The sequence below is a fragment of the Aristolochia californica genome, unplaced genomic scaffold (assembly GCF_029961685.1).
Source record: "Aristolochia californica isolate CCGP_79_NKW_82.1479 unplaced genomic scaffold, dmAriCali1.0.hap1 SCAF_6, whole genome shotgun sequence".
Classification (NCBI taxonomy): Eukaryota; Viridiplantae; Streptophyta; class Magnoliopsida; order Piperales; family Aristolochiaceae; genus Aristolochia; species Aristolochia californica.
The window spans coordinates 42,776,649-42,796,740 of NW_027182257.1; the positions used below are offsets into that span (position 1 = coordinate 42,776,649).

The 20,092-nt window shown below is 38.4% G+C and overlaps 2 pseudogenes; both read right to left on the reverse strand.

The window, feature by feature from the left end:
- Nucleotides 1-6,903: 6,903 nt before the first annotated feature.
- Nucleotides 6,904-9,934, reverse strand: LOC137935459 (uncharacterized; annotated as a pseudogene).
- LOC137967101 (uncharacterized) lies at nucleotides 7,818-18,533 on the reverse strand (annotated as a pseudogene).
- Between the last annotated feature and the right edge of the window lie 1,559 nt (nucleotides 18,534-20,092).

A 20,092-nucleotide genomic window follows, 5' to 3' on the forward strand; every position in this document is an offset into this window, starting at 1 on the left:
TTGAAAAAGTAAAACTCGAAATCTTCACAGACAGGCTGCTTTTTTAGATTGATCCATCCATTCATGGCTACACATGAAGAATTAAAATAATAATTATTGGGACCACTGTGTTGGTCTTGTGTTAAGTACAAGAAAGGGTTGAGCTTTCCTCTGGGTTTGATAGGAAGGCACCCCATGTTGTCAATAATTATGATTACCTGACTTGTAGGAATTGGAGCAAGAACTGGCGGGATTTGGACACGTAGTGAGAGTTCCTTGTTGATGAGTTTTTCATGTAATTCATCAAAATAATTTTGCATATCACTACCATTGATAATATCAACAAGTGGTTCGTAATAATCGTAGTGTCCATCCAATTTTTTCTCAGTGAAATCCTCTGCATCTATACGCTTTCCTAGGCCCGCAAGTTCATTAGTTTGTGTTTTAAATAACTACATATACTCGAAAATTGTTTGAGATCCCTTAGTGGCATGTTGGAGTTGGCATGTTGGAGTTATTCGATGATCTGCTTGATGTGACTGCGCGAAGGCCTGACATAAGTACTGACCAACATAGTTTAGGCTTCTTGAGAGGTCCTTGATTGAGTGATAAGTTAAATGAGAGATATGAGAGAGCTAATAAGAACACAAAAAATAGTTTGTCTTGACAAAGCCATGTATGATATTAGGGATAGGGAGCGGTGATATTATCGACTATCTTTGTGGTTCAATGCGCACAATAAGAACCATCAACGAATTTGAAGAGATCATAACCAATAAGAATAACTCCCATCTAAAGTTTCCAACAATGATAATTGGTGGATGTTGAGCACTGTAAGAGGTTTGGTTGGGTCATGGGCATTAAGAATAGTGGTTTGAGTATCTTCAAGAGCCATGAGTATAAAGTTAAATGGGGCTTTGAGAAGTAGGTTTTTTTTTCGCATGTGTGAGCTAAACAAAGCACGTACGGGGGGGAGCCATGAGTACCAAGTTAAATGGGGCTTTGAGAAGTAGGTTTTTTTTCCGCACGTGTGAGCTAAACAACGCACATAAATGGGGGGGAGTTCGAAAAAACTTATTTATAAAAACAACGACGATCTCAACTTATTTGCAAAACTACCGAACTTACCTGTCCACTGTACATGTGGAAAGTCAAAGGCAACACGTAAGCGTATTGCCATGTCATCAGTGTAACGTGAATAAATTAAAACATAAGCCGCCATGTCATTATCCCGTCACATCATCTGCCACGTAACATGCCATGTCATTATATATTACCTTCTTTTTGCCTTGTCATCTAGAGCCACGTAAGCACCCACCACGTCAACCGAAACATATGTTTTTCATTCTAATCTCTTCCACGATCTTTCTCCTTGCCTCTCATCTCAGCCCCTCTCCTCTTGTCGCTCCCCTGCTGCCTCCGCTCCCCTTTGAGAAGAACTGTATATCAAATACTTTCCTATTGAGAAACAAAAAACAAAATTAGCATCAGATTCTAAGATCAAATAAACTTCTCAAAACCGCTTCCAAATCCGACAAATCTTGAAAACTGTCTTCTAAATGCTTCCAAACATGTGTACAAATGGCAACAATAAAAACCCGAGCCCTTAAAAAGGTAAAATACAGAAGCACTTCACTTCTATAGCTTGAGACCCTAATAATATCCAAGTATGGGAACAAACTCAAGTGTCTTAGATAAAGGATTTCAGAATTTACATACAGAATGGCTCCAATTCCAGCTTCCAAACCAACAGAAGTTAGAAATCTTACAGCAAGTTTTAAAATCATCATAAAGGACAAACAACACGGATCAGACAAGTCAATCATAAATAACACCATTAAACATCGATACATCACAGTAAAATCGCAACCAAAACGAATCTGCTAAGAACAAAATAAAAAATCCACAGCGAATATGACCGATGTATCATAAAATTAAAGCAAATACCCAAAGTATTCAACTAGAGAGTAGTAGTACCTCTAACACCAGCATTACTAACCAACGCATCGATCCTTCCCAACACGTCCCACGCCTTCTGCACAGCATCATCAATGACAGGTTCGTCTGCAGTCACGTAGAGCGCTATTGTGAAAGCAGATCCCCCAACTGAGCCATCAGAACTAGAAGAGGGAGAAGAAGGGTTCAACAGATTGATTTCTTCGCACAGAGACTTCAACTTATCGGTCCTTCGGGCTGCAGGGATGATCTTGCAGTTGAAAATAATACTTCACTTTCAATCTTAATTTCTCATTAACATCATTGGTTTAAATAGCTGTTTTACATAATATACATGGAAGAATTACGAGTGATTAACGGGATTACACAATCACCGGATTTACAGAATATTTACATGATATCTCCTTAAGGGAAGAAATCTCAGAGTAAATCTTAACACTCCCCCTCAAGTTGGTGCATAGATATCACTCATGCCCAACTTGTCAAGACATTTGTTAAAAGCTCGGTAAGACACTGCCTTGGTTAGCACATCGGCAAGTTGATCCTCAGATCGAACATGAGTGACTTCAATGATTCTTGCTTCTAACTTTTCTTTAATAAAGTGTCTATCAACTTCAACATGTTTAGTTCTATCATGCTGGACTGGGTTGTGGGCAATCGCACAAGCTACTTTATTGTCACAATATAATTTCATATGACTTGTCTGCTCAATATGTAGTTCTTGTATCATATTTTTGATCCATAATAATTCACATATTGCCTTGGCCATTCCCCTGTATTCGGCTTTAGCTGACGATCTAGCCACCACCTCTTGTTTCTTACTTCTCTAAGTGACCAAATTTCCACCTACAAATGTAAAGTATCCAGATATAGACCGTCGATCTTCTATTGACCCAGCCTAATCGGCATCGATGTAACCTTCAATTTTCAAAGTCACCTCCCTTTTTAAATAAAATTCCTTGGAGATGATTTTAAGTAGCGCAGGATAAGGTTGACGGCATTCATATGTTCTTCACTTGGAGAATGCATAAATTGACTAACCACACTTAGTACATAAGCTAAGTCTGGTCGGGTATGTGCTAGATACATTAACCTCCCAACTAGTCTTTGATAACGCTCCTTGTTAGCAAGGACTTGATCTGAATGTGTTCCCAGTTTCAGATTTTCTTCCATAGGAGTACTGACTGGACTACATGTTGTCATACCAGTTTCCTTCAATAAATCCAAAGCATATTTTCGTTGAGATAGAAAAATTCCTTCCTTGGATCTGGAAACTTCAATGCCAAGAAAATATTTTAAGTAGCTAAGATCCTTCATTTCAAATTCTCTAGCAAGACGACTTTGCAATGATTTGTTTTCTTCTGGATCATTCTCATTTACTATCATATCATCAACATATACAATAAGAGTTGTGATGGCCTCCTTGTTATATTTCAGGAAGAGAGTATGATCTGAGTTGCTTTGCTTGTATCTGATAGATTTCATAAAATTCGTAAACCTTCTAAACCACGCCCTCGGGGACTACTTCAAACCATATAGGGATTTCCTCAGTTTACATACTTGTTTGCATCCTTTGTTTTGCATAATGCATTCAGAAGGTAATTTCATATATACTTCTTCTTGGAGATCTCCGTGAAAAAATGCATTTTTTACATCAAACTGATATAAGGGCCAGTCAAGATTCACAGCCAGAGATAGTAAAATCCGAACAGTGTTGATTTTGGCCACTAGTGTGAATGTCTCTATATAATGGATCCCGTAGGTTTGAGTATATCCTTTGGCGATGAGCCTTGCTTTGAACCTTTCAATGGTGCCATCGGCTTTATATTTAATGGTAAATACCCACCTGCATCCAACTGGTGTCTTTCCTACAAGTAGGTCAACCACTTCCCATGTTGATTTCTTTTGGAGGGACCTCATTTCTTCATTCAAGGCTTCTTTCCATTTAGGATCTTTCAAGGCTTCCTGCACACTATTAGGAATAGATATAGCATATAATTTATTCACAATACTTCATTTGCCTTTGACAATCTATGATAAGACACAAAATTATGCATGGGATACTGAGATTTAGAGGTGAGAAGAGGTTCATAATTGACTCTAGGTTTTCCTCTTGTGGTTTGATGAGGTAGCATTCTTAGTTGAGTTTCGGAACTTACCTGAGGTTCAGACAAGGACTCGAACTCAGAAGGCAATTGATCCATTGGTACATTATGAAGGGAGGAAGATGGCGACAGGGACTCTGGTTGCATCACTTCCATCTTGTCTTGTCTTTCTCCATCCTGTGAATCATTTTCATTTGTATCATTTTGATGTCCACAACTATAACCGAAATATTGACCACTTGTATTATCCAAGATATCCAAATGATGATTAAGGGTCTTCAATTCAATCATGTTCTCCCCCTGTAATGAAGACTCAGGAGTAGAATAATACATGTTTTCTTCGTGAAATACCACATCAAGAGTGACATACAATTTGCGAGATGGAGGATGATAACAATAATAACTTTTCTGATGTTGAGCATAACCAACAAAAACACACTTGAGAGCTCGGGGTTCCAATTTATGTCTCAATGACTTATGGAGGTGAACAATGACTACACACCAAAAAACTCTAGGTGGCAGATTCGGCACAAGAAGTGAACTTATGATTTTATAAAGAACACTCAAAGGAGTCTTAAATTGTAACACACTCGAGGGTATTCGATTGGGTAAGCTGCAGTTGTGATGGTTTCACCCCAATAACTAGCCGAGATATGAGCTTCAAACAAGGAAGCACGAACAACCTCAAGAAGGTGGCGGTTCTTTCGCTCTGCAACCCCATTTTGCTGAGGGTGTACGGACAAGTAGTTTGATGAGTAATACCATGATCATCTAGATATTCTTTGAAACTTTGATTCACAAATTCTCCACCATTGTCACTTCGAAGAGTTCGTATTGTAGAATGATACTGAGTGACTATCATTATGTGAAATTGTTTGAACAACGAACCAACTTCACTTTTTTACTTCATTAAACAAAATAAAAACATGGTATTAAGCGAGACCAGGTTGCTCGGCAAAATAATAACACAGACCTAAGTTTAAGCGAAAAATAAAAACTTTTTATTGTACCTCTTCTTCGTCGAGACGCAACTTCTTCGTCTCGACAGTGCGTTTCTTCCCCTTAGCCGGCGCCTATTGGGCTAACGGTTTCTGTTGAGGTCCGAGCAGTAGCTCGACTATGGTCGTCGGCGGCCTGCAGAACGCCGGAACAGCTCTGTTTCACGGCGAGTCATCAATCGGCGAAAGCTTTCTAATGGAAGCCGAGCTGTGGCTCAGCTACGGTCGTCGACGGCCTATAGAACATCCGAACAACTCTATTTCGCGGCGAGTCATCAGTCGGCAAAGCTTTCTGATGGAAGGTCTGAGCAGTGGCTCGGCTACGGTCGGCGGAGGCCTGCGGAACTTCCGAACAGCTCTATTTTGCGGCGAAACAGAGTTTAGATTACGGAACAGAGCTTTCACTCTACTCTTCGGCGACGAGAAGGAGAAGGAGATGATTCTCCCGCTCTGATACCAAGTCGAAAATTATACTTCACTTTCAATCTTAATTTCTCATTAGCATCATCGGCTTAAATAGCCGTTTTACAGAATATACATGGAAGAATTATGAGTGATTAACGAAATTACACAATCACCGGATTTACGGAATATTTACATGATTTCTCCTTAAGGGAAAAAATCTCAGAGTAAATCTTAACACTTGCAGCCAGCCTTAGCGAGGTCCAAACAGAACTCTCGGTCGATACCGGCAGAAGCTCCGGTAACCATCACAACCTTTCCGTCTAATCTCTGCCACGGCGGCAGATACTTGTCCGCCATGAAATCTTCAGTGGATCTCTTCCTCATAGGCTATAGCGATTACCGAATAGAAAGATGAAGAAGAGTACGACTAATGGAGGCAAATGGCGCAAAGCGCCTAGAAGTTTTCGGGACAACTGGACGTCTACACAGTGAAAAGGACCATGCGCCGTCCACCATACCTGAACCAACACAGCTCAAGGAAATTGATTTTTTTTTAAATAGTATAATTAATTTTAATTTCTGTAAAAAAATATGTTATTAATTAAAGATTAGAGTCAATAGTAACTTTTAGACCCCAAATTTAACCGTAGGAAAAGTTATAAATATTTTCTATGATACATATTTCCAAGAAACTTTTAAATAAAATCTTATTAATGCCTGACCAAGAAATTATACAGAAAATTTTAGAAATTTCCAAGGAAAATTAAATTAACATGTTAGTGCCTTTTTCATGGAAATAAATAAAAGGTAACAATCAATCTCATAAGTTACCATACTTATATGATAAAACTTCAGAAAAACTAAAATATCAAATACAAAATTAATATAAAATTAATATTTTATTTAAAATATTATAGCATCAATTATCAAATACTTAGTAAAAAAAATTATATGGTTTTTCGACCCATCTTTGGCAAACAACTCTTACTAGAAAAGTTATATAATTTTTTATTAAGAATTTTCAAGTAGAAAAGTATTAACAGGAATCATAAGACACTAAAATTCTTACCAGAAAATTTATATAATTTTTTTATACAAAATTTTCAAGTAGAAAAGTATTAACAGGAAACATGAGACACAAGGGTTAGCTTGATTCCAAAGTTTGACCAAGGCTTCTTCGAAACCAAGCTTACGTTACTAGGGGTTAGCTTGATTCCGGTGGAGGACGGGTTTATCAATCCTAACCTTAACCAGATTTCCGAACCCAAAACCCGAACGAGAAAAGAGCTGAAGATGGAGAGGGAAGTTGTCACGTCTATAGCTACTCTGGTAGGTACTGAAACAAGTTTAGAATCAACATAGGCTTCTTTCTAACACCAGCATTATTAACCAACACATGGATCTACGCCTTCTGCAAAAGAGCATCAATGGTGAGTTCCGTTTCAAGAGGGTTTGGCAAATTATTTCGTCCATAGTAACGAAGGCAAGACTGCAGGAAATGCACATCATTATTTAACTCTGCAAAAGCAGGGTGGGTGATCTGAACAATTGCATTTATTCTGACAGGAATAGTTCGACATAATATTTATGAAGATAATCCTCCAAATAAATTGTAACCATATTTGTATGGCTCAAACTGGTCTAATTAATATATTAGGAAGAAAACACGAATTTCTCCAGCGGCCGCCCCAACCCCACCTCACAGCTGCAGTTGCGAGATTTAAAGGGAAGAAAAAATAGGGACACCAGGTAAGGTGGCACCTGCATCAACCACGAAAATGTTGCCTGTAACATAACTAGATGAGTCGTGAATGAGATACCGAACAAGGGATGTCAACGCAGGATCCGAAGTGCCCCAAGTTCTCAAAGGCACAGTTCTCTCTGCAACCGTATTAAGCCAGTCTTTCTGCATAAGGCCTTCAGTGATCTCAGACTTGAACAAACCAGGGGATATTATAAACACACAACTCCAGTGCCATGACCTGTCCAGTCCATAAACAATTTCTTCAAGACCAAATAAAACATTAAGAGCTACAGCAATCAGGCAGTGGATATGATCATTTACCTTAGTCATTGCATTTAAACCGGTTTTAGATGCAGCATAGGCAACGCCTCCAGGTAAATGACCTCGATTAAAGACCCGCAATAGATGAAATATTGATTACAGATCCTTTCACTTTTGCATTGTGCATTCTTCTGCACACAGATTTGGAAACTAGCCACGACCCAGTTAAGTTGGTCTTCAAAACGTTATTCAGACTCCTCCTCACTCACATCTAGTGGAGAATTCACATTGCCTAGAATGGACCATCAGACCGGATCAAGAGGCCTATATTTTGAGGAGTTCAAGGGCCTGCTCCTACTATGACAGAACAAAAAATGAAGCTTTGAATTACACAAGAACTATCTATATTGATGCATTTTACAACTTATTGAGTATTTTAAGATTATTCTAAACAAACAAAGATAATAACCAAGCAGAGATAAATGCACAAGACATCAAAAAATCAACACATGGTTGGACTAATTTGACCAGCCAAGACTGAACATTCAGTTCCAAAATGCAAGGATTTATAGTGGGACTATGAAATTTGTAATGCAAGAAACAGTAAATAACAATTTTTTTGGTTATTTTGTATTAGAAGAGTTTTTCTTAACAAAAACAGTAAATAATCATAAAGGAGAAAAGCCAAATCAAAAATTCCAATTCACAACACACGGTTGCACTCATTTGACTAGCCAAAACTGAACACTTAGTTCTAGTATGCCAGGATTTAGCGGCAATATGGAAATTGTAATGAAAGAAACAATCAAGTAAGGTTTAAAATGATCATTTATACAAAAAGAGGTTAAATAAAAAAACAAATATTAACTAAAGGAGGAAAGCCAAATCAAATTTGCCAGTCCTACAACCATCTATCTTACACAGCTTCCGAATGCATACCAGCAATCTGAGATGCTTTTCCATAAACTAGATATTCTAACAATGGTCTCACCAGACCAGACAACCACACCCTTAAAAAACTAGCAGGATAAAAGTCAAAAAGAAAATGAAGTCTGTTAAGTTAGGTCCAAGGCCCATCCATAATGACTGGCCAACTTAGGAAACTTCTTTTCCCAACTAAACACAAGATCTTTGTACTCACTAATCCATGTAAGATTATTCTTTAACACTCTCCCTCACTTGTAGGCCCTCTTTTGTGGTTCTACAAGTGGCTAATTTAGGTATAGGCCCTCTTTTTGTGGGTCTAAAAGTGGATAATTTTAGGTGTAGGCCCTCTTTTGTGGCTCTACAAGTTGATAGTTTTAGGTGTAAGCCCTCTTTTGTGACTCTACAAGTGGATAGTTTAAGTGTAAGCCCTTTTTTGTGGCTCTACAAGTAGATAGTTTAGGTGTAGGCCCTCTTTTGAGACTCTACAAGTGGATAATTTAGATAGGCCCACATATAAATACCCGCTCTAATACCTTGTAAAGTTGAGTCCATGGCCCATCCCAAAATAACTTAGCCAACTTAGGAAACCTCTTTCCCAACTAATATACTCAAGATCTTTGTACTCCATGTGGGACTATTCCTTAACAAAGTCAAAATTGAGAACCCAAGGAATACACAGAGGGATTGCGTACTTCAGCATAACACCAGACAAAATCTAGCCCTCAAGTAGAGTTTAAACTTTGTTGTTTTTTTTTTTGTTTTTTTTTTTGAAAAAGATGTATTTATATTAACAAGAGTTTAAACTTTGTTGTCCCTATGAAAGAAATGTCAGTTGAAATGTTATGCCAGAATTTCTTCAATTGATGCCTCATAGATCCATCTGATTGGCAACCAGGACGATATTATGTCTCTCATGTAACTGTAGTTTCTAGCTAATGAAAGACAGCCTGGAAATTTTCTTTTCTACTTATTTGTCTGCCTCCAAAATGGAAAGCGGTGATCAGCGAGAGAATTTATAGAGAAAGTGGGTAATTATAAAATATGCAAAAAATCTTAATAAAGAAGATCTTGAAATTTAATTTCACAATTTGTCTAGAATATGACCATAATCACCTACCTACTATAGGAAGGAAACTCATTCTTTTTAATGAAAAGTACATTTTAAAAAAAATATATAATGAAAAGTATTACTTTCAAAATTTTGTACCACACCATCCTCTTTCAGTATAAAGTCCACTTTGCAGTAATATCTTCAAGGTTAATTGGAGGACAACCAAGACTCTCTATGTGTCAAATAAGAAATTGGTGGATTGTCGAGACGGATAAAGTCATTTGTTACGGAAATAATTACCCAAATCTATACAGGCCCATTGCAAGGTTTGACCAGGGTTTTGTTCACCTCAAACCGGGAACCAGAAACCTAAGCATATAGGGGTGGGCATGGGTCGGGTTAGGGATGAGTTTATCAATCCAAACCCTAACCTGATTTCTGACCCAAAAACTCGAATTGTCAAACCCAACCCTGACCAACTTAAACCCAGACTTAAAACCCAACCCATTTTGACCCCATTTTATATCTAAGAATGGTGGGGCGGTGGTGGTGGTAGAGGAAAGCTCATGATGGAGAGGGAAGAGGTCACGTCTACTGGTAGGTTCAGGAACAAGTTTAGAATCAACATAGGCTTCTTTCTAACACCAGCACTATTAACCAACAAATGGATCCTTCCAAGCGCATCCATGCCTTCGGCAAAAGATCATCAATGGTGAGTTCCTTTTGAAGAGGGGCTGGCCAACTATTTCGTCCCTAGTAAAGAAGGCAAGACTGCAGGAAATGTACATCATTATTTAACTCTTCAAAAGCAGGGTGGGTGATCAATTGCATTTATTCTGACAGGAATAGTTCGACATAATGTTTAAGAATGTCTGACAAGGAGTAAGATAATCCTTCAAATAAATTGTAGCCATATTTGTACGGTTCAAACTGGTCTAATTATTATACTAGGGCGAAAACACGAATCTCTCCAGCAGCCGCTCCAACCCCACCTCACAGCTACTGTTGCGGGATTTAAAGGGAAGAATAAATAGGGACACCAGGTAAGGTGGAACCTGCATCGACCACAAAAATGTTGCCTGTAACATAACTAGATGAGTCGTGAATGAGATACCGAACAAGGGATGTCAACGCAGGATCCGAAGTGCCCAAATTTCTCAAAGGCACAATTTTCTCTGCAACCGTATTAAGCCAGACTTTCTGCATAAGGCCTTCAGTGATCTCAGACTTGAACAAACCAGGGGATATCGAATTCACTCTAATATTATAAACACCCAACTCCATTGCCATGACCTGTCCAGTCCATAAACAGTTTCTTCAAAACCCAATAAAAACTGAAGAGCTACAGCAATCAGGCAGGGTAGATGATCATTTACCCTAGTCATTCCATTTAAACCGGTTTTAGATGCAGCATAGGCAATGCCTCCAGGTAAATGACCTCATCCAAGACCCACAGCAGATGAAATATTGATTACAGATCCTTTCACTTTTGCATTGTGCATTCTTCTGCACACAGATTTGGTAACTAGCCATGACCCAGTTAAGTTGGTCTTCAAAACGTTATTCCACTCCTCTTCACTCACATCCAGTGGAGAATTCACATTGCCTATAATGGACCATAAGACCGGATCAAGAGGCATATATTTTAAGTAAGGAGTTCAAGGCCTGCTCCTACTATTACAGAACAAAAAATGAAGCTTTCAAGTACGCAAGAACTATCTACATTCATGCATCTTACAACTGATTGAGTATTTGAAGATTATTCTAAACAAATACAGATAATAACCAAGCAGAGATAAATGCACAAGACATCAACAAATCAACACATGGTTGGACTAATTTGACCAGCCAAGACTGAACATTCAGTTCCAAAATGCAAGGATTTATAGTGGGAATATGAAATTTGTAATGCAATAAACAGTAAATAACAATTTTTATGGTTATTTTGTATTAGAAGAGCTTTTCTTAACAAACACAGTAAATAATAGTAAAGGAGAAAAGCCGAATAAAAAACTCCAATTCACAACACACGGTTGCTCTCATTTGACTAGCCACAACTGAAAACTTACTTCTAGTATGCCAGGATTTAGCGGCAATATAGAAATTGAATTGAAAGAAACAATAAATGCTTTAAATGATCATTTATACAAAAAGAGTTTAAATAAAAAAAAAATGAACTAAAGGAGAAAAGCCAAATCAAATTTCCCAGTCCTACTATCTTACACAGCATCCGACTGCATACCAGCAATCTGCTATGCTTTTCCATAAACTAGATATTCTAACAATGGTCTCACCAGACCAAACAACCACACCCTTAAAAAACTAGCAGGATAAAAGTCAAAAAGAAAATGAAGTCTGTTAAGTTAAGTCTAAGCCCATCCCAAAATGACTAGCCAACTTAGGAAACCACTTTTCCCATAGGAAACCACTTTTCCCAAGTAATAAACTCAAGATATTTGTACTCATTAATCCATGTAAGACTATTCCTTAACACTCCCCCTCACTTGTAGGCCCTGTTTTGTGGCTCTACAAGTGGATAATTTAGGTATAAGTCCTCTTTTTGTGGCCTTACAAGTGGTTAATTTTAGGTGTAGGCCCTCTTTTGTGGCTTTACAAGTTGATAATTTTAGGTGTAAGCCCTCTTTTGTGTCTCTACAAATGGATAGTTTAGGTGTAAGCCCTTTTTTTGTGACTCTACAAGTGGATAGTTTAGGTGTAGGCCCTCTTTTGTGGCTCTACAAGTGGATAGTTTAGATGTAGGCGCACATATGAATACCCGCTTTGATACCATGTGAAGTTGGATCCATGGCCCATCCCAAAATGACTAGGCAACTTAGGAAACTTCTTTCCCAACTAATATACTCAAGATCTTTGTACTCATTAATCCATGTGGGACTATTCCTTAACAAAGTCAAAATTGAGATCCTTAGGAATACATAGAGGGATTGCGTACTTCAACAAAACACCAGACAAAATCTAGCCCTCAAGTAGAGTTTAAACTTTGTTGTCCCTATGAAAGAAATGTTAGGCCAGAATTTCTTCAGTTGATGCCTCATAGATCCAAATGATTGCCAACCAGCAAAGTATTATGCCTCTCATGTAACTATAGTTTCTAGCTAATGAAAGACAGCCAGGAAATTTTCTTTTCTTCTTATTTGCCTGCCTCCAAAATGGAAAGCAGTGAGCAGCGAGAGAATTTATAGAGAATGTGGAAAATACGCCAAAAATCATAATAAAGAAGATCTAGTAAATTAAGTTCACAATTTGTCTAGAATACGACCATAATCATCTCTCCTACTATAGGAAGGAAACTCCTTTTTTTTTTAATGAAAAGTATATTTTTTTTTAAAATATAATGAAAAGTATTACTTTCAAAATTTTGTACCACTCCATCCTCTTTCAGTATAAAGTCCACTTTGCAGTAATATCTTCAGGGTTAATTGGAGAACAACCAAGGCTTTCTATGTATCAAATAAGAAATTGGCTGATTGTCGAGACGGATAAACCAAGTAAACAGAACTCACTTGACCACCAGAAGATACACACACAGAACTGGGTGGAGTTGAGTGAGTGCTCTAGCAAAAACTATGGGTAGAATAAGTGTAAGCCTAATCATCTAGTAACCTCGGCCAAGCATTAATCAGGACACCTCCTCCTCACTTGAGTACAACAAAGCTTACAGCCACTTTCTGATATCCTAAGGGTATTTTGTCCTATCGTTTCTTTTCTTTTTTTTCCTTCTTGAACTTGCGGTGTCTTTCATCGAAGAAATAAAAATCATAGAGATTCTTTTACCCATGACTCATGTGTAATATGAACTTTTTTACCTGCAATTAGGCTGGAGAAGAATGGTAAACAGAGGAAATTGTGACCTTTCCTTGTCTTTAGAAATATTTCAGAAGGTAAATTACAAGATCCATTTGACAGGTCTCTAGCATTACACTCAGAGCAGATAATGCTATGTGCATCCAATGAAACAACGTAAACATGAATTTGGCACAATAAGATACTTTTTCAAATAAAAGTTACTTGAACCGAAGTGTGGATTGAAGAAATTGAATTTTTTTTTAAAACAGAAGAAAATTGGTATATTTAGGTACTGTAGAGAAAAAAAAAAAAAAAAACAGGCTACCTATCTGCAATAAGGTCTTTCCATGTCAAATATACTCTACATAACATCAGTTTTCTGGCTAAGAATCAAATAAAATAAAATAAATCAACAGCAAAAACAATAGGACCCATATCATTAGATTCCAACATTGGCTCAACATGCAAAAACTATAATAGCAACAAAAAGGATGTTCTATAGTGAAAGCCTGAATGTTGTGCACGCAATAACATTATTATTTTAATATTTTTTGTTTAATTTACTTCATTTTATTTCAGTTTTAAGCCACGGGTATTTTTGTAATATTTTATCTTAAACCTTGTAAGGCTGAACCCTATTTAAGGGGTAAGAGTAATGAGAAAGACAAACATTGATTTAGGTTAAACAGGGTTTTGAGTTCTCCTCAACAAGCGCAGGGTGTGCGTTCTCCTTAATGAACCTAGGGTTTTCAAGCTTCCCTTTGGCTTGATTTTCGTATTACTCTTCTTCCACCCTACGAATCCACGTATCAGATCCGGGCCCATAACAACTGGTATCAAAGCGGGAACACTAATGGATTCTTCAACCCGAGAGGAAATACTTGTCATACTCCAGGATTTGCAGACAACAACAGGTAAGATGTATCAATATGTGCGCACCGAGGTGAGCTGCAACAAGAGATGCATCAATCTTCCATTAAAAAGTTAGAGGAATTGTCTATTGGGAGGCATCACGATGCCGCCGCAGAAATGAAGGTCATAAGACCTAAAATCTCCAAGCACGAAAATTTCACAGAACGAAAGATAGCAAACGCTGTCTCGGATGGGAATCCTCAACTCGTTGCTGCCATAGATAAAATCATTGTGGCAGGCGCTGGAGACTCTGTCTCGGACAGGCAGGAGACGCAAGAAATCAGAGAGCCCTCTGTCTCACCAGCGGTGGCGAAATCCGAAATTGGAGACTCAGAAATTCCTTCGTCGGAAAATCCGGAATGGGGTTGGGCATAAAACACTTTCTCACGAGAAGACATACGACTTCCACAGGCGACTCACACCACTCCGAGACACCTCCCTCTCAGAAAATCGACAAGCAGAGAAGCTCCAAAGGGGTGCTATTCGCCATCGGAAAAAGCCCAGTGGGCGACCAACCGCAACGCCTTTTCGCCGGGGTCTGTCGTTCCAGTAGCCGGCATGGCAAGGAGAGAAAAGAAGAAAGGGCGATGGGAGAAATGGGAGCTAGAACACCTCACAGACCATGAGACAGAAAATCCCCCATCGGAGAAGCCACAACGTCCTCCTGCTCTTCGCCACAGGAAACTAAGGAGGCTCTGTCGTCGCCATCGGAATCAAGTCCGGTGGGATTTGACTTCCGGCCACCACCTCCAACTCGCAATCCACCTCTCGGCAGAACAAAGGGAACCCAATTCCCAAATTTTTCGGGTTAAGTATCGCCAACCTCAATTTTGGATTCAATCTTTCGCTATGTCTCCCGTAAAAATATTTTTTGCACAAGGGCATGGGATGTATTCTATTGTGGTGAATGAATACAGCAGCAGTGTGGCGGATTCGGTTTTACAGCAATAACAGTCCATTTAAAAAAGATGTATTAATTTTTTCGGATGAATTGTATGATGCTCAACCATTGTTTGTCGTAATTCGTCAACCTGGTTTGACTTTTAGTGATGAAGTTGTGAAGAAAATAATTGGCGAGTATGGAAACATTACAAGTGCTGTAATAATGAGTGAAGGAGACGGGAAATCCAAATGTTTTGGATTTGTTAACTTTAGGCATGTTTCTCATCTCATGGATCAAATCACAATCACTGGAGATGTCAGTGATTACTTGTGGTACATGACCACTATTCAGATCGAAAAGAGCGATCCCATCTTCAACAAGGAAGTGACACTGAGGGTGAACTCCAGTGGACATGTCCTCCATGTATTCATAAACGGAAAATTTGTTGGCTACCAGATGGGCCTGCGTATGAAAAAGTCAATTTTTTTTTGGAGGCTCCTATTCGTATTACACTAAAACAAATCACTTGACTCTGCTTTGTGCCACTGTTGGCTTGGCCAACTACAATGCTGCTTGTGTGAACATACTCGGCACTAATTTTTTTACAAAGTGGAGAGTTTTTGTTGATCCATGGGGCCCTATCCTAGAGCCACTTATTGTTGGCAATGCAACCTCAATCCAGACATTGGAAGGGACGGTGAAATAACTACGTAAGGAGAAGTTGCAAAGCTGGGCTTTATCAACAATCCAAGATTGGGATGGAGTATCAGATAGTTCTTTATCCAAGCAAGATCAAGGCATGATACAAATGGTAGCTGCACTTGTAGCTGTTGGTGCACATTTGGGGCTGTGACAGCTCCCACTTCACAAAATTGGTCTGAGGTGCAGCTGCTTGTGATGCTTGTGACGTTCCATTCCTTGTTGCTGCTTGAAATTCGTCACACTATTCACAATTCAGAACTGCAGGTGCAGCAGCAGCCAGCAACAAATGGCCTCGGTGGCCTCACACTGGGCTACAAGTCTGTCATAATTCCAATTTTTGCCAGTGCAGTAGCCATCTACGTGGGTTTCAGTCTTGCTGCCATAAATGGACTTTTTGTGGCAGTTTTGGGAATGCTTAGCAAAATTATAACCGGGCTTGCGCTTGACACCAACGGACTCAAGGGGGAGGAAGATCATGTAGCTTGCGTGGTTGACCTGCTTGGCCATGGTGGATACCTTGCAGCAGCAACCAAAGTGATGGAGGATTACACTGGCCGGACTGCTTGCTAGCCCAGCATATCATCCACGGTTTTTACTGCTACCTACAAACTAGTGATGCACATACCATCAATTCTGGATCAATTTACTGTAGTGGGTTTACTCACAGTTAGCGCCAATCTGGGTCCATTAAATCAAGGGAAACTCTTGCAAGCTTACATCAAGAGAGATTTTAACTGCCCCCATTCACGATGCTTTTTAGAAGCTGAGGTTCTCACTGAAATTTGTGCACAGTTGTTGATGGCTTACTTGCATGAATATGCTTGTGAGGCTCATGTTGCGGTTCTCTATTATGGGACAAACAATACAGGAAGTGGAAAACAGATGCAAATGATTTCAGGCCAACTATACTCAGTACCAATTGAACATGATCAGGGTCCAAGCCTGGGAGTTGCTAATGTCCCAGGAATTGGACTTATTTACACTGAATTAGTCAACGCCATAACCAGTACTGCTGCAGCTGCGTGTGGATTTCACAAGGATATGCAGAGTGATTCGAGGGCAGTAGTTTATGCCAAGAAAAGAGATGGTACACTGACAGAACTAGGGCGGACAACAAGTCAATACATTTCAGTCCTCCATTTTTTTTCACTTTTCGCATTAGTGGGTTCAATCACACATGGGGATCCGAAGATTATGGTGGAATGTCTTGTTGGCCAGTCATGGTCTTGCCAGAATGGAGCAAGTGATAGTTCAGACTGTTGTTTGGTTGCTAAACCGTATGGTGGTCTGCTACCGCAAGAAATGATGCCAGATGGTCAAAAAAAAAAAAAACAATTGATTCTCTGATTGGATGCTCCAGTTTTGTAGTCCAAAGGCTAACACAGATACCGCGATTGATACTTGAGGAGACATCGGCACGGGCAAGCAGACCCTACCTTCGAGCTTGAAGACAAACTCTTTCTTCCAGGGGGGTGTAATGTTATGCACGCAATAACATTATTATTTTAATAGTTTTTCTTTAATTTACTTTATTTTATTTCAGTTTTAAGGAGTATTATTGGAATATTTAATTTATAGGGGTATTTTTGTAATATTTTATCTTAAACCTTGTAAGGGTGAACCCTATTTAAGGGGTAAGAGTAATGAGAAAGACAAACATTGATTTAGGTTAAACAGGCTTTGAGTTCTCCTCAACGAGCTCAGGGGTGTGCGTTCTCCCTAATGTACCTAAGGTTTTTAAGCTTCCCTTTGGCTTGATTTTCGTCTTCCTCTTCTTCCTCCCTACGAATCCATGTGTCAGATCCGGGACCATAACACTGAACCTTGAGAAGAACTATATATCAAATACTTTCCTATTGAGAAACAATAAACAAAATTAGCATCAAATTCTAAGATCAGATAAACTTCTCAAAACCGTTTCCAGATCCGACAAATCCTGAAAACTGTCTTCTAAATGCTTCCAAACATGTGTACAAAGGGCAACAATAAAAACCAGAGCCCATAAAAAGGTAAAATACTGAAGCACTTCACTTCTATAGCTTCGGACCCTAATATTATCCAATTATGGGAACAAACTCAAGTGTCATAGATAAAGAATTTCAGAATTTACATACAGAATGGCTCTAATTCCAGCTTCCAAACCAACAGAAGTTAGAAATCTTACAGAAAGTTTTAAAATCATCATAAAGGACAACAACACGGATCAAACAAGTCAATCGTAAATAACACCATTAAACATCGATACATCACAGTAAAATCGCAACCAAAACGAATCTGCTAAGAACAAAATAAACGATCCGCAGCGAATATGACCGATGTATCATAAAATTAAAGCAAATACCCAAAGTATTCAAGTAGAGAGTAGTAGTACCTCTAACACCGGCATTACTAACCAACACATCGATCCTTCCAAACGCGTCCCACGCCTTCTGCACAGCATCATCAATGACAGGTCCGTCTGCAGTCACGTCGAGTGCTACTGTGAAAGCGGATCCCCCAACTGAGCCATCGGAACTAGAAGAGGCAGAAGAAGGGTTCAACAGATTGATTTCCTCGCACAGAGACTTCAACTTACGGTCCTTCGAGCCGCAGCGACGATCTTGCAGCCAGCCTTAGCGAGGTCCAAACAGAACTCTCGACCGATACCGGCAGAAGCTCCGGTAACCATCACAACCATTCCGTCTAATGTCTGCCACGGCGGCAGAGACATGTCCGCCATGAAATCTTCAGTGATCTCTTCCCCGTAGGCAGTAACGATTACCGAATAGAAAGATGAAGAAGACTACGGCAAATGGAGGCAACTGGCGCCAAGGGCCTAGAAGTTTCCTGGACGGTTGGACGTCTAATCAGTGAAAAGGACCATGCGCCGTTCACCATAGCTGGACCGACACAGCCAAAGGAAATTGGAAAATTTTTAAAATAGTATAATTAATTTTATTTTTTGTAAAAATATGTTATTAATTAAAGAATAAAATTATAATTTTAAATTAGTTTATTTTTAAAAAATTTATTTAATTATTATCTTAATTTATTTCTCGATAATTTTTAAATGTATTCCATAGAATTTCTAAGGATGCATGAAAGGCAGCAAAAACCTTTTTAGGAGAATATTAATTTTTTATCAAGTATTTAGGGTTTAAAATTTAAGGTTTAAAATTTAAGGTTTAAAATTTAGGGTTTAAAAATACATTCGCATCCACTTGTTTAATGTAAGATATCGTCTTCAAAGGTAACTCAAATGAAATAATGATACAAATAACTTCCATATAAATTTTATAAATAAAACTTTTAAATAAAATAACTAATTTAATACTTAATTTATGGTTAAAGGAATTATTAAATACAAAATTGCTATAAAAAATTATATTGTATTGGAAATATTGTCACATCAATTATTAAATACTTATTCAAAAAATATTCATATGGTTTTTCGACCCATCTTGGCAAAAAGAAATCTTACCAAAAAATTTATATGATATTTTTAGTAAGAATTTACAAGTAGAAAGTGTTAACGGGAAATATGTGACACAAAGGGTATGTTAGGAACCCCTAGCAAAATAAAATAAATTAAAATAAGTTTTTTTTCTTGTTTGGATGCCCATGGAAAATAAGAGGGAAACATGGTTTCTCTCGTTTGGATGCACAAGGAAAACAGGAAAGAAAATAAAAATAATTTTTTATTTAATTCAACCAAGTTGGAAAAGTATTTGGTCAAGCTTATGATAGATAACTATTTGATCATATGTAACTTATTTCTTAGCACCCAAAGGTATCAATCAGTTTATCTAGGGATCACTGTTACTTGAATTGTAATCATTTTTTATTTTTCTATATTGTGTATCCTAAATTTAACATTTATCTATCGTAGTTTACTCGTAATGCACATCCAAAGAAAAAGCATGCACCTCTTGTCAGAGGTAGTTCTAGTCCACCTCTCTTGATTAGGTTGGTTTTCCGCATTTAAAATGACTAGTCTTTTAAGTTGTATTGGCCAACCTCTTGACACCTCTCCCCTATCGACATCCGATTCCACTCACAACACAGCAATCACTACCTCCATTTTGATCCTTACATAAACCAACAATGAAGGCCCCACGCTTGAAAAAGTAAAACTCGCAATCTTCATAGACAGACTGCTTTTTTAGATTGATCCATCCATTCATGGCTACATGTGAAGAATTAAAATAATAATTATTGGGACCACTGTGTTGGTCTTGTGTTAAGTACAGGAAAGGGTTGAGCTTTCCTCGGGGTTTGATAGGAAGGTACCCCATGTTGTCAATAATTACGATTACATGACTTGTAGGAATTGGAACAAGAATTGGCGGGATTTGGACACGTAGCGAGAGTTCCTTGTTGATG